This window comes from Protopterus annectens, chromosome 14.part0 (assembly GCF_019279795.1).
Source record: "Protopterus annectens isolate FY-2018-M chromosome 14.part0, PAN1.0, whole genome shotgun sequence".
Taxonomy (NCBI): domain Eukaryota; kingdom Metazoa; phylum Chordata; order Ceratodontiformes; family Protopteridae; genus Protopterus; species Protopterus annectens.
Window position 1 is genome coordinate 14,643,359 of NC_056748.1, and position 16,880 is coordinate 14,660,238.

Below are 16,880 nucleotides of genomic sequence, written 5' to 3' on the forward strand. Positions count from 1 at the left end.
CCTGTGAACTGAATGAGAATGATTTTAGTATGTCTAGAAGTATTTTAATGGTTCACCATATGAAAGGCTTTAAAAAGGTCAATAAAGAGTACAGTAGAGAGCTTATTATTGTTACGATGTTTGTTAATGCAATCATTGAAGGATAAGAGAGCAGTAGTAGTACTATGGAAAGGCCTAAAGCCATGCTGGCAGTCTGATAGTAGGTTATTTTGGAGAAGGTGATCAAGTAGTTGTTGGTGGATGCATTATTCCATTACTTTGGTTAGAGGAGAGAGTAGGGCTATGGGGCGAAAGTTAGAAAGTTCTGTAGAGGTACCACCCTTGTGAAGTGGGATTATGTGAGAGATTTTCCAGAGAGATGGGATGGAGCCTTCAGTAATGGTTCTCTTGATAAGTATGGAAATAGGGTAGGACAGTATTTTTGCTGCAATTTGCAGATATTCAACTAGTAGGAGATCGGCTGAGGGGGTACATGGTTTAAGTTTGGTAAGCAGGGTAAAGATGAGGTATGTAGGAACTGCCTTTAAATGAAAGGTAGGAGGTGTGCTAGACAGGGTGGATGGAAGGGTTGAGCTAACAGGAGGCAAGGAGTTAGCAAGAGATTGTACAGTTTCTGTAAAGAAGGTATTGAGGGTGTCAGCAATCTCATTGGGAGAGTTTAAGGAGAGACCAGCAGGGGTTGAAGTCTTGGTGTGGTCTGGGTGTAAAAGTCTATTTATAGCTGACCAGAATGTTTATTGTTTTTGTTGATGCTTGTGCTGGAGTTTAAAGTAGTAGTTCTTTTTATCAAGGAGTATTAATTTTTTAGTGGCATTTCTCAAATGTTTATAGTTCTGGTGGTCAGTGGGTTTTTAGTTTGTCTCCATTTAAACCAGATCTTATTTCTTACTAGGATTTTTTGTCTAGTCTCTTTAGTGAGCCATGGAGTAGCTTTACTTCTAGTTCTTATATATCGAGTAGGGGCATGGTATTCCAGGATTTGTAGGAATTTGGAGTTAAAATAGGATACTGCTTCCTCAAGGGGGAGTTGTTTTAAGGGAGGCCAGTCACAGGCTTGCAGCTCAGCTTGGAAGCTAACTGGATTAAAATATTTTTGTTCCGTGTAGTTTTAAAGATAGTTTGGTTGGGAATGAAGGTTTTTTTGCCTGATTATATAAGTAAGGAAGTGATCGCTAATATCATCAGGAAGGGTATCTGCTTTATAAGAGAGGGGATGGCTATTTACTAGGATCCAGTCTAAGGTACTTTCTTTGCTACTAGGCTTATGGATTCTGGCTGGGGTGGTGATAATTTGTGAGAAGCCATAGAGATTTATATGGACTGTAGGTTTGGATGAGGTACAGCTACTCCAGTCAATATTAAAATCACCAAGTACAATGGTTTCTTGTGAGAAGGATGAAGAAAGCCAGCAGAAGATAGTTTCAATGATGTTGATGTTATTGCCTGGAGGAAGGTAGGAGCATATTATATAAATGGACTTGCTAGCATTGACCTGAAGCATAGAGATAAGGATTTCTGCATTACTATCTAAAGGTAGTTGTATATCTACTGTGGAAACCTATAGCCCAGACTTAAACAGAATTGCTACCCCACCCCCCATTTTGGTTGTATGGTCTAATCTTATTATATTATAACCTGGTGGGATGACTTTATTGTCCTTTAACACTGGTTTGAGCCAAGTTTCTGTTAGACATAGGACATCAAAAGAATGGGTGTCTAGTAGAGCATGCATTTGGCTAATTTTATTATTTAAGCTCTGTATGTTAAGATGACCTATGAGTAAAGAGTTAGGAGTTTTATTGGGGGTGAAAGGGATGATGGGCTGGGGTTGGTGGGGCTTGAGTGGCGTGTTGTTGTATGGTCCTGGGTTGGGATGAATATCACCATGAAGTAAAGGGTGTTGTTGAAAAGTAAGTAAGAACTTTAAGAGTTTGTATTGTCTATTTTGTCACTTTCTGGCTTGCTGGAAGGCAATATGGGCTAACATATGATACTTTGGGGAGAGGCAGGTTGAGGTAGAGGTGATGTTAGCATGGCTGTGGGAGCTTGGTTAACTCAGAGGCAATGTTTGTTTTAGGGGATGGAGGGATTCAGTATAATGTAGGTTTTCATACAAGGTAAGGACAAAGGATATAGATAGAATTGGTGTTACAGCAAGTAAGAGAACAGGATTTGTTAGTCTTGGTGTGATAAGGTCATTTTAAGAAAGAAAGATAGAGTGACAACAAGAAATAAGGGTTGTTAATGAGATAGATTGGAGTCAGAATAGTATATTTGGGTGGGTAATATGAAGAGTATTAAGAGTGTAGCTGTGTAGGTATGTATGTATGTGATGTTTCAGGAGAAATTAGTTTGGTAATTGGATAATTAGGGGAGGGGGTGTGACTTGCGATGTATAAATGTAGGATCACTGGGGCTGGGTGGAAATTGGGGGTAGGGTAGGGGAGCGGAGTGAGCCCGCAGGGCGAATGGAGTGGGTAGAGCCAGAGAGGGGAAAAAATGTCAAGGAGAATAATTAGTAAAGTGTGAAGGTCAAAAGGTAAGTATGTAGAGCTGAGGAAAGTAAAGAGGGTTGCAGGGAAATACTTTGGCTATTAGAAGAGTGCTATGTGGGATAAGAATCTACTGGGACATGAATTAGAGGGTGAAATAGAATGCAGAAAAGGCTAGGAGCTCAAATTAGGGAGAATCACTAAAGAAAAGGTAAAAAATACAGGGCAGTTAGCTGTTAGTGACCAGTCACGTAATTGCAGCAAGTGAAAAAGGTTCTCTAAGGGGGATATGAAGCTGGGGTAGTGGAGGGAAATATCCTAGTTAGGAGTAGGAGGGTATAAATGGGAAGTAAGTGTTATTTTAAGGCTAAAAAGAAGGAGATTTGGGTACTGACTAACCTGGCAGGGATGCTTGTTTAACCTAGCAGTAGTATTCAGCTAAGCAATAGCATCATCATAAGACATACTTTCACTGTTTTCCTTTCGTGGAAAATAACTCTCAGGGAGCAGGTCGATTATGTCACTATTCAGGATTCTATTCTTTGGCTTCCAGCAGGGCACATTCAGGTAGGCTAGTGCTGGGACAAGCAGGAACACAAAGCTGGTACATGTAGAAAAGAAAAAAAAACGTGGTGAGGCTAACAGTTCAGGAATTATGGATACAAACAGTGAAATTCCATAGACACAGGCTCAAGAGTAACCTCAGCGGGTGATCCCTAAATCTTACAATTTCTCACAAAAGAAATACTGCTTGCAGTCCTATTAAGGTACTATAGCAGTTCACAACTTGCTTACTGAAGGTCAGAGATAATTAGGGCAGTGTCCGACATCAGCTGTGCAAGGTCGCTAACTTCTCTATAGGTACTTAGAGGGAGAGAACACTTTTCCATGTAAAACTTCCTACAGATACTTAGGTTTGATTAGGCTAAAAGAGATTCAATGCCCTAGCATATAGGCAAATTGGGTAAGAGAAAAAAGTACACATATAACAAAAGCAATTTTAGCTAGTTGGAAAATTATTGTAGTGGCAGCCTGATCAATTGCCTATGCCCCTCACAACCTGATTCAACAGCTTCCTAAACGAAGTAGACCCAGCACACATTCTAAGTGCACCAGATTTCTAAATAGTTTTACTGTGGAACCCAGCTCTGGACACAATATATATAGCAAGTGATACAGTCTAAGTTAGCCTTAAAACTTAAAAAACATTATTATGTTGGTGTGTAAGCCACAGATAGTGTAGGAAACATGACAATTATGCAGTTGAAAACTGTAGAAAGACACATTCACTAACCAACATACATTTCTCATGCAGGTAGAACGTCGTAAAGTTCCGCGCTAGTTAATATAGACAGTTGGATAGCAAAAAAATCAATTACTAAACCAGAGTACAACATTCAAAAGGAACCAAGTCTAGAATAGTTAAGATATGCAGGCAGGTAGTGTTACAAAAACTGTACAATTCCCTAAGGGTGTAATGTTATCTCTGTGCAAACGTTTACAGCAGAAAGTGTAGCAAAACCTGTAGAATAACCTATGGTTATAATGCTATCTCCGTGCAAGTGCTTATGATATACTACTGTTTGAATATATGGGTATGCCCTTATGTCAAACTTAATGCATTACTTACTAAATCAGTGTCAGCATTTCCTAACCATGCATGCATGCATACAAATAGAAAGAAATCATGGACTGAAGTTAACAGAGGCAGACTATGACACTGTCTATAACTGAGAATGGAATACTCTGATTTTTATGAATATTTAAAGAAATGTTTGGTAAAATTATTGGGAAGTGTTTTAATGAATATATCGATGCATAGTTTTATGCTTTGCATTTTAAACTGTAAAACATTGTTTTATATGCATGAATGTTTATTGTATTTCACTCATCCATCCATGTAGACAATAATTTCCACAACCGCTTGCTCTGGTAAACATCATGATGGAAAAAATGTAGAAGAACAGATCAAACTTCCCCATTCCCAGCAAAATTTCTAGCTTCGTCTTGCAGGATCCCCAGATATTCCCAGGCAACCTGAATGATCTACCCCCCAACATGTCTACATTCTGCCTTGGGGTATCTTCCCGGTGGGTTCTGTATAGAACATCTCATTCAATAGTCAAACAGGGGGATTCACATGAAGTACTAAAACCAGTCACCTGACTCTTATCAACCTCGCCATGTTTCTTCTCCATTTTTCTCCCACATTACCAGGTTCCTCACTCTGTTAGGGAGAGTGATCCAGCACCTATGTAAAGGGAAATCATTTATACTGTTTGCATCTCAGATCTTATCTTTTTTTCACTACCTAAAATGTATAACCATAGGTGAGGATGAAGGATATCAATTGGTAAATTTAAAGTTCCGCCTATGAGCAGTGCATTCTGTCAAAAAATCTGCAGTACTGTCATTGCTGTATCCATTTGCTAGTCAATCTACTAGTCCTCTCTACCCTTGTTTGTGAACAAATCCATAAGATCCTTAAACTTCTGCACTTGGTGTAATTACTCTCCTGTCACCTGGTGGAGCAACCAACTCTTTTTCAGGAGACAGCCATGACTTCTAAGTTGGAAGTGTTGATTTTCATCTCAGCTATTTCAGGTTCAGAACTGCATGACTCCAGAGCACACCAGAAGTCACTGTCACTTGAGACCAAGAGAAGACAGCTTTGTTAATAAACAACAAAAATGCAGCTCATATTTCCTTAGACCACATAGTTTCCAGACATTGTCTATACAAAGCATAATTGTACCTTTTGGAAAGTCAACAATTCAGGCTAATTACCATGTAGATAATATACCCAAGAGTCAATCCAGTCATCAGGGATCTGGGTACACATGTAGACAATAGCCTTACCTTCGACCACCATTTGGCCACAGTGGTGAGGAAATCCTTTCATGTTCTGCAACTTATAAGTAAGGGCATTGCATCTAGGTCCAAATAGGCCATTATCCCACTGTACTTTGCCCTTATCAGACCAATGATAGACTACAATGCTCCCTTTGGTATGTACCTGACCAGGCACTTGCAGCAACTAGCGTGACCTCAAAGATTCCTTACAAAAAGACTACAAGTCTCCCAAAGACTTCCCCTTCTATGGAATAGGCTTCCTATCCATGCGAAGCTGAGTTCATCTATTACCCAGTTTAAGAGCAACCTAGACAAGTGGATGGGGAATAAGAAATTTGGATTGGGCCTAGTACCCATGTCCCTTATGGACAGGGGTAGCTTATAAATGCCTATCCTCTTTGTCTAATTTGGATACAGGACATCATTGTTCCTTCAGGAAAACTTGTCTAGGCTTAGAAAGGCCCATGGTTCATTGGCCTCATAGCATTCTATGAATCCATGAATATATACCTTGATATCCTGTCCATGAAAGTCATTTGCCTACCTTGAACATATCTGACTTAACACCAAGAATGTAGCCACAAATTTCAGTTCACAAATACAAGGACTGAATGGAATGCAATTGTCTTTCAGGGTCATAATAATAATGCAATGCTCAATGCCAGAGTAGGGAAAATTCATAATACACACATTGGGAGATGTTTGGTTGCAAGGCTATCAAGGCTAAAAGGGTGTATTGCTTACATACTCTTTCATTATTTAAAAAGACATTTCTTAACTTTATCATTAGTGAGACAGTGTATTGCTTCTATACAGAGGTATTGTTAAAAAAAGAAATGTATTGTGCTTGTTTAAATAAATCAGTTGCATAATTCCTACTCAATGCTTTCTGTCTTTCTTCACTGATATGAGAGAGAGACAATGCTGCTTTATGAAACAGTGAAGAATTAAAGACTCATACTTGTTTAACATTTATGTCTACTGTGTAGAATATTAACTGTTTACCCTACTTGTGCAACTTGATAGAAGATACATCAAAAAGACATTCACTCTATTAATTTAATCTTGTGAGGTCTATGGTTCTATCATTTATACTGCTTATAGAACATTTTGTTATTTTTTCTGCCTTAATGGCCCACTCCAGCTTGTAAAGGGTATTTAGCCCAGTGCACCAACCCAGTTAAATAAAAAAAAACATTAAAATAAAATAAAATAAAATAAATACATTGCGCATGTGTACCTTAATGAACATAAAAGTTCATTTGCAGTACATTTTAAGAATGCATTTTGTGGCCCCGTCATTGTGACTGCTACATATTGTATTACTAAAGTAATTTACCAAGTTGATGGGGAGCTTTTCAGGTTAAACTTGCAGACAGATGCATTTAATTATGATTTACTTTGTATTTTTTGTTGAAGAGGTAAAACATTTAAGTATATTTTATATTTGATTTGCCTTTTAGAAGCAATTATAAATTATGCCTGGCTTTAATGATTTTTAGATAGCTGCATTGATTTCTGGTTCAGTGTGGCTACTGTGCTGCTGTGATATAATAGATTTTACCTCCTGGGTTCTAGTATGGTATACTTCACTTGGGGATAAAATCTGTCCACTGTATAATCTCTTTTTCTGTAATTAGTTGTTTCAGAGAGCTCCTGATGATATGAACTTATTGACGTCTGCCTTTTTTTTTACATAACAATTTCTTGTTATGACACCATTCAGCTTTATTTGGTGATATAATAACTTTATCCATTTGGATCTGTGCCAGTATTGCTAGCACAATGCCATTCTCATGAGTGTTTGTTGAGTTAATGTGCTGCCTTTTGCAAAGGATTACTAGTCCTTGTGGCTTTCATTAACATGGTCTTTGACTTGTTTGGGAATAAAGCCAGCAGCTAATGATGCAAGTGTACTCTAGGAGCAACTGGGTTGGATACCATAGCCACACACATACACCTCTCAACCTCTTAGTGCAAGAAATCTAATCAAAACCTGACAAAATGTGGGGGGGGGGGGCAAAAAATAGGGACAGATTTTAAATGTTGCTCTTATAAACTTATAAACTTGCTAGAGTATCAGGGTTTGTGTTAACATTTCATAAAGGATACCCACACCTCCAGGTTGGTGGCAACGCACGAAGCTTCGGAAACCATCCAGGTGCAACTAACCATAGGCAAAACTGCTCTACAAATTGTAGCATGCTACAGGCCACCCTCTCAAACTCAGGAACCCCACACAGCCTTCCTGAAGACACTGGAGGGTATAAATGTATCTCCAAACACATCATATATGGAATATAGACTGGGAACATTACTCAAGCCTAACTTTCTAGCCCAACGTTTCCTGGAGTTTCATAATTAATGCCATGGAACAGCTAGTCACTGTTGAGGAGAAAATATACTAGATCTCATTGTCACAAACATGGGGACAAAATGCTCCACACCGAAGTATATCCTCATTGGTGAGATCTGATCATAAACTAATCTCACTGGAAATCCACATCCCCAAACAAAAAGACCATAGTGAAGAACTTCTCTAAAGCAAACTTCACACTACTAAGACTGGTGTAGTATCCTTCAAGGCCCCTGAGCCAGAGGAAACCACAACCCAAGCTGGAGGCCCTTACAAATGCCTTCTATGAACACCTCCAGGACTGCATGGTTCAGGCAATCCCAAATAAAACCAAGACTCTTTCCACAAAGGGCAAACGTCCAGTCTGGTAGACCCCAGCCATTAACAAACTTTACAATAAGAGGAGAAAGCTATTACATGATAGAACACAATTCATAAAAGGGAAGTCACCCCTGATCATTATTAGTAAAAAAATACGAGCACTCATGAAATCAACTAAGGCCAATTTTGAGAGAAAAATTGCCATGGATTCAAAGGACAATCATAAGGCCTTTTTCAGCTATGTTAGGAACCTGGGTGGAAACTCCCAGATATGCTCAGAATTAGTCCAAAATGATACAAAAATCACTGAACCCACAGACATTGCCAACATACTGGCAGACAGGTTCAGTGCAAACTTCACCCCTCTCCCCCAAAGGAGAGATAACTATCCCAGCCGAGTGTAGCCTCCCGGACATCTCAAATGCGCAGGTGAAAGCTGCTCTCTAAAGCTAAAAACACAGCATCAATGGGTGTCCCCAATGAGGAATTAACCCCGCATATAAGGCAGCTGTTTAATCTCAGTCTTATCACAGGATACGTGCCCAAGGAGTGTGGGACGGCAACTGTGGTCCCCACAACACAGGCGCCTCCGGACCCTGTGGTAATTACCCCACAAGCTTAACAAGTCTAGTCTGCAAAGCTATGGAGAGGATCATAATGGAGCTCATAAACAAAGATATAGGGCACTTGCAGACATTGGACCCGACCCAGTTTGGCTTTGTCAAGGGACGATCATCCCTCTTGAACTTGGTAACAGTCACCAAGGCCATTGATGAGGGAAAGGCAGTCCATACAGCCTACCTTGACCTTGCAAGAAAGCTACACAATACCCCACTCGGTATTGTAGAAAAAACTACAGCTTTAAATGTAAACCCATATGTCACAAGATGGGTTGCAAACTGGCTTAAGGACAGAACCCACAGGGTTAGAGTTGCTGGCGCGTTACAAGTGGTGTCCCACAGGTCCTTGGCCCCTATTGTTTGGCATCTACTTGCCAGCATGGGAGGATGACAAAGTTTGTAGTGGAAAGTGCATCGGACATGATATCCCTTCAGAGGACTCACTCGAAACAGATAGCTGGTGCCAGAGCCATGGCCTGAAGTTAAACGCCAAAAATGTATAGTCATAAAAACAAGGTAACCCCAAGCTACCATATAGGTGGCAATCCACTAAGCACAGAAGAGGTTATCAGGGACCTGGGGACCCAGGTTGACAGTGGCCTTTCTTTGACACTCACATTGCTAAAGTGGTTAGAAAGACCTTCTACATTGCCCACCTGATCATGAAGGGATTCACATCCAGATCTAGTGAGGTCATTGTTCCCCTGTACTCTTCACTTATCAGACCAATGATCGAGTACAATGCCCCATTCGGGATGTATCTCACCAGACATCTGCAGCAATTGGAGAGACCCCAAAAGTTCCTCACCAAAAGGATAAAGGGACCCAAAATCTGTCATATGCTGCCAGATTGAAGAAACTCCAGCTCTATTCAGTCGCATACCATCTGCTCAGAGGCGACATGTGCCTGACATACAAGGCCATGTCCAACCCGGAATTAATGGACATGCTCCACCTCAAAAAATCCAAATCCACCAAAACAACTAGAGCTTAAACCTTAGCACGGATATAAATAGGACGTGCTGGAGGATAGATTTATCACTCAGAGACTCTATGCTGTGGAATAAAATCCCGGTCCATGTGAGGCAGAGCACCTCACTGACTCTGTTCAAGAGAAATCTAGACCTGTGGATGGGAGATCGGGAATCATCTCTGTCTCACTGCTGGACAGAGGCACAACAAACTAATGGGTACAGTAAAAAAATTTGGGCTAGGCTTATAAATGCCTTAGGGCAGATAGCCTAGTATAAACCTATGAACCTATACATTTTCTGAAGGATTTGGAGTCTGAAACTCAAATGCATGTCATTATTTAATGAAATCATCCCAGTGATTTGCCATAAAACCACACATTTTATGTGGAATGGACCAAAAATATGAGGCAAAAATCTGTTCATTCTGAGAAAATCGAACAGTTGAGAGGTATGGTCACAACTTATACTTATTCTGATATAATAATAATTAAGAAGATGGGGGGAGCAGACCAATGGGGTGGTTATAGGCAGCTTCAATCCCCACATGAAATGAACAAAAATTTGTCTTTGATGCCATTTGAACTCTGGTTTTTAAAAGTGCTGCTTGCACCTGTGACTCTCAAATGATAACACCATTTTCAAAAGCCACAGTATCATGATTTCTAACACTGGCTTTGTCAGAAGCCATCTCTAACTGCCAGTCTGGATGATTTGTTTGTGTTAAATGGGTGCATATGGAAAAGCTTCTGTTAACAGAAATGAAGCTGCCCATGTGATTACATCATCAGACTGTCAGTATCTTGTTTTCAGTACAAAGAATGTCAAACATGATGTCACATCACTACGTCACTACTGCTAATAGTCTGTAATATCGTAATGTCAGCAATGACATGACTGAACCCCTGGCCCAATTTAGTAGCTGATATTAATATATAGCATATACCATTGTTTGTATCAGTTTGATTCACTGTTAAATGTTTATGACTACTGCTTACCATACAATTTAAAATAAACCCAACCAGAATCATATTTTCCTGTTTCATATGTGTAATAAGACAATGCACGAATGTGTATTAGGTCTAATGTATAACTTGAGAGACTAAGATGCACTTCGCTTTTGACCTAATGCTCTAGCCCACACCTCTGGTCATTGGTTAGAACTGCTTAATGCACACTCTATTGTGCCTTACTTCTTCATTAATGGCTCTGTATGTTCGGAAAAACTGTAGGTTTTACATCCCCTGTTTTCATGTTTAGGAGGCATAAACTTTGCATCTTTAACTGCATTTGAAAGTCATAATGTCTTCATCTTCATCTGGTTGTTGTCGCAGAGATTAAGCAGCTGTGAACAAGCTGTTTCCTGTGGTCCAGTGGTCAAGGGTTTCATTTCCCCAGCCTCCAGTGCCTAACCAAACAGTCTGAAAAAGGTCTATGGCAATGAGTGCCCCCAGTAAAGAAATACAAATAAAATACAATCTTCTTTGAAAATTGTATAGCACATTTTTCTCATTTATCGATCCTATGCCTTCAACATGGGGTTAAAAAGTCCTAGTGGCAGGTAGGCTTTATGAGTATGTGCACAGCTGTTTTCCAACATAGAGCATCCGGCTTGCATTCAAGGATAAAGAAATTGCAATCTGTCCCCATTGTGTGTCATTTAAGTGTAAACAGAATAATTTATGAGCACCTTTTACTTGGAAATGCATAATCACTGAGCTTCACAGTGTCAGTGATGCAGAGCAAAAACAAATAAATAAATAAATAAAAAAGTATGTGTGTATTTTAAAGTAAAATATCTGCGCTATCACAGGGAGCAAGTGAAGGCAATGTTCATCCTTAAATACATAGTTACTAAGCAACAGATTTAATTTTGTGACGTGATAGAAAATAAAATATAAATACTTAAAACAGGAGGGGAGTTGAAATTAAGTGACTGAGTTTATCAGTTTGGTAGCATTTCATAGAGCATCACAGAAAATTTTAAATACCAAGTGATGATTTAAATGTCTGCCTCATTATGGATCATATTGAACTATGGAGAGATTTCATGAATTACTCAGCTGTGTATTGCAAACTGCATGCTGTGTTTGCTCTAGGGATCTGCCCAGCTATTATCTGTGTGACCCCTTAGGGCACATGAACTGCAGAATAAATCAGTTGAGCAAATCTGTGCATATGCAGTGGGAAGAACATCTTCCACTTCACTGCACTGAAGAAGCTTAATGAGTTATTATATTCTTGTTCAGGTTAATAGGGGACATGTTAAGGGCTTGACTGTAATCATATGCAAAGCCTATTATTCTGTCCATTGAGTCCATGATCATTCATGCATGGCTTTGCTGAAGAGACACTTCCAGACTACAGTTTGTTACACATGAATTTATATTACCATGTGCCAGTGTGTATTCAGGGATGGGATATGAACGCTGCAGCCATCGTATTATTTATATGAAGTTTTAATAATGGACAGGCCCTATAAAATGGGAGCTCCTCGTTTATTATATACTGCAATTAAATAATTTGGTTTTGTGTGTACATATTTTTTCTTCCAAGGATCAAAGCATACACTTTGTGAATATTTCCAGATACACCCATACAAAATGCCCAGAACTTAAATTATTTGTGCCTATATACATATTTATGAATTATATGTAAAAATTCAAAGAATGCAAGCATACTTATGAATTTAATTGAGACATAATTTTATCAGTATACATGCTTACATGTATAAGAATGTAAGAATTTTTGTCACTACAGAGTATTGCTATGTTATCAAATGTAAGACTAACCCTCATTACTAGATTAGGGAAAAACAAATTGTTTACCTTAAGGAGGTATGAAATGCGTGGATTCCTAATACAAAATTAGATACATGCATCTCAGGTAAGGGGTACAATATACAGGTCTCATTATGTAAAACAACATGGAATACACAGAGCGGAGAATGGTAGTCCAAATCTATGTGCGCGACACACACACACACACACACACACACACACACACACACACACACACACACACACACACACACACACACACACAGACACACACATATGCACAGACAGGCACACACACACACACACACACACACACACACACACACACACACACACATACCCACACACACACAGACACACACACACACACACACACACACACACACACACACACACACACACACACACACACACACACACACACACACACACACACACACACACACACACACACACACACACACACACATATCTCACACACACACACACACACACACACACACACACACACACACACACACACGCACACATGCACACACACACACACACACACACACACACACACACACACACACACACACACCACACGCGCACACGCACACACACATTATTCAGCATACTCTTACACAGCCTGCTTAATGAATTTGCTAGTTAAGGAAATAGTGTTGTGACCAGACAGTCCTTGTCTTTTTCATGGATTTGATTATTCTTCCAAGGGTGTGAACTGCCTTGACTGAATATACCGACAACAATTTTAAGAGGGTAAGCCATGCCCAGCCAAATCCAATCTGCAATCCTTCATGTTCTTGGAATAGAACAGACACCTTGGGAATATTTCTGTCTTTTTACTGGTGATCATAAGAGTAAGACATCTGCTTATTGTATACATACCTGTAGTCAGTCTGAACAAGTGCCCAGTTCCTATAAAGGAATATTCGCTGTATATATACAATGTGTGTTTTACTCTACTCATTTGTAAACTTTGACCAGATACCTTGCACTACCTTCCACATCTGGCCAGATGCCCTGTACCACTTTCCATGGGACGCAATTATTCAAGCAGCAACCCTCCTTCAAGTTGGTAGCTGATTTTCTCATACTGTTTCTGCAGTCTGTATGACTACCTCGGCTTGATCATTTGACTGTGGATACCTTAAAGATGTGATTATATGCCTGAATTTTCATTCCCGACTTGAAACATTGCCTCCATTAGCAGAAATAAGAATATTTGGAACTCATGATGTGAAAAATTGCTTTAAGAAACACAAAGACTGAATTTAATGACATGTCACTTAACTTTATGACTTCAGGATACTTTAAATAATATTTAGCACATATGAAATAATAGGTGGTGCTGCGGTAGCGTTGTCGTCTCACAGTAAGACGCTGTCCGGTTCGATTCTCAGCTAGAGCGTCTTCTGCGTGGAGACGTGCATGAATGGGCGTACCTTCGTTGAAGGTTGTGCGTCAGGCCTGGCGAGCCGGTACGTAAAAATCAACTGCCAATCATTAGCGGACCAGAGATCCGCTGTGGTGACCCCTAACAGGAAAAGCCGAAAGACACAAACCAACATATGAAATAATCACAGCTTTTGAAATGGAAGAAATCTTCAGCTGCTTTATTCCATGACCACCTATTATTGCTTGGAGAAATATGTCTTCTTTGTCTTTGTTTTCACCAAACATTGCAAATCTGAAAGTTTCTTGACATTGTTTCAATTTGCCGAGACACCCCAGACCAAAACATTATGACTTGGATTACTGTTTTCATTAATTATACCCAAATGTAGAATAAATATAACAAATAAAATTGCCCACGGTAGATGCAGTGTCTCAAGCAGCATACCCAAATGTGCATCATATATTCTCCCTACTATCTTGTGTTGTAACTTGCCAACTGCAATTATTATCTTGTTTATTTTATTATTTATTTTATTTTACATTTGTTGACCGGGCTAGTCTAACTGGATATATGTCCATTTTCAGTAGAGGCCCAGGGAGAAAAGCTCCAAGACATATGCAAAAATACAATGTAAAAAGAAGTCCAGTAAAGATACATACAAACTGAAATATAGAAAGTAGTAGCAGTTAGAAAATAAAACAAAAAAGAAAAACTTTTTTTTGTAATAGCAATAGATAAACATTCTTATAACAATACTAACTTCAATACTAGCAATAGATAAACATTCTTATAACAATACTAACTTCAATACTAGCAATAGATAAACATTCTTATAACAATACTAACTTCAATACTAGCAATAGATAAACATTCTTATAACAATACTAACTTCAATACTACAACTGCGGTCGCAAGGACCGTAAGGAGGTATACATACATAAAGATGAATGGTTGTTATTAATGAGACATAGGAAAGTTAGTCTGGATTAGTACAGGAACATAACCAATGTATATTGAGATATAATTTGAGTTTCTTTTTAAATAGTGTAAGAGAAGACAGAAAAGTGAGATCAGTAGGTAGTAAATTCCATAGCTTTCCAACAGTATTAGAGAACATGGTATCACCTGCTGAGTTGTTGGATCTGCAAGTGTTAAAAAGAAGTTTGTTGGATGAGTGTAAGTTTATAGGATTACTGTAGGGGGTGAAGAGGCTTGAGAGTATTGGAGTATTTGAGGGTTGATGGAGGGTCTTGTGGGATATAGTAAGCTGGAGAAATTGTAGATGGTGTAGAAACTCTAGCCAGCCAAGTTGTTTTAGATTAAGGCAGTGATGAGTTCTGAAAGGAGAGGCAGTAACAAATCTGGTAATATTGTTATAGGATACTGCTAGTTTGTTGAGGTTGTTTTTAGAAAGATTAGTATAAATGGGTGAGGCATAGAGTAGAGTAGAGATTAGGTGAGTTCTAGCTATAGCAGCCCTAGCTACTGGTGTAAGAAAGGGTTTGATTCTATAGAGGGATCCAAGTTTCTTGTTGACTGTTTTTATAGTATTGTTAATATGCATGTCAAAGTTGAGGTTATTGTCAATTGTTATTCCTAGGAGTTTAGTAGTTGGGTTGGGAGAAATAAGAGTACCATTGTTAGATGTGAGTGTGAAATGTGTGGGTGTGGACTTACGGGTTGGTGAGAAGATTAGCATTTTAGTTTTTTTGGGGTTTAGGAGGAGGCAACGGTGTGTGAACCACTGTTCAACAGTATTAAATGATATCTGGGTAAGGGTTTGTAATTCAGTTTGAGAAGTAGCTGAGCAGATGATAGTAGAGTCATCCACATATTGAATGCATGTAGAATGTGGAATTGCTAACTGAAGATCATTAATGTAAATGAAAAATAGCAGCAGGTCTAATATGGAGCCCTGAGGGAAACCAAGGGAGATGGGACGGAGATTAGAAAGGTTGTTGTGCCAGAGTACTGCCTGCTGTCTGTTTTCAGGGTAAGATTTGAACCAATTAATGCCTAAGGGAACAAGTGATAGAGATTTCATTATATGTAGGAGGAGTTGGTGATTACCCATGTCAAAAGTTTTGGATAAATCAAGGAATACTTTGTTAATACAATCTGTGAATGTTGGATTTAAATAGCAGACCTTGTGAAATATACATTTGATCATGGAATATGTACTACATTAGAAGGGAAGTTAACTTTTTTTCTTTGCAGTGACATTTATTGCGGCTGATTCCATTTCTTTGTTCCATACTAGGAGGTTTATAATAGAGCTCAAAGATTCCTAATTAAAAAGATTCAGCAGCCACAAGGCTCTCAGTTATCTGGACAGATTCTACATTAGGGCTCTTAAAAACTCTTCTGTAACTCCTCTGTTTATTTAACGCCATGAAAGAACCTACCATTCTTGACCTTGTATTTATTCATTCATAGAATAAAGGGCTCTACAAATACCAAATTAAAAGAAGTAAGTCTTCATTTAAAGATAAATAATACATGTTGCCAAAATAGAGTCTTATCACAACACATCTCCCACCTCTGAAACAAACATCCTGTACATGCCATGCACAGGAAGCAGCCTTGCTATATTCAAGATAGAGAAGTCCCAAATTCTCCCTCAGTCTGTCCCGTGTTGTGCTCCTTTATGCTGGAAGGAACATTGGTTTATTGGCTAGGTATGTAATGGTCTGTTGACTGATTACCTGGTACTTACCTTTGAACCTATACATCTAACAGTATGATATTTCTTAGCATTTACATTTTAATATCTGTTTCAGTGCACCAAAGAAATTCCTAGAGAATATTGTCAAGTCCTAAATCAGCATATTAATCAAAAATATCAAATGAAATAGCAGACTTCAGTTTTTTGTTTGCATTAGGTTGCACAGTCACTGCACACTGAATTCTGCTTTGCTAGCTTTGCAAAGAAGTAGAAAGCACTGTACAAATCCACAAACCATGTGCACCATGAGTTTATAAATCTGTGAACCACATCCTGTCTGAATGCACAGACTGCTTCGTGGACATACAAGTGGCTTTCTCCATGACTCTGCAGCTTGCTTACTGCATGAATGTGTGAGCC

At 39.0% G+C, this 16,880-nt stretch overlaps 1 protein-coding gene across 2 annotated transcripts in view; it reads left to right on the forward strand.

The window, feature by feature from the left end:
• RBM20 (RNA binding motif protein 20) overlaps positions 1–16,880 on the forward strand; it is a 1,470,922-nt gene that overhangs the window by 428,402 nt on the left and 1,025,640 nt on the right. The gene's annotated exons all lie outside the window — the stretch shown is intronic.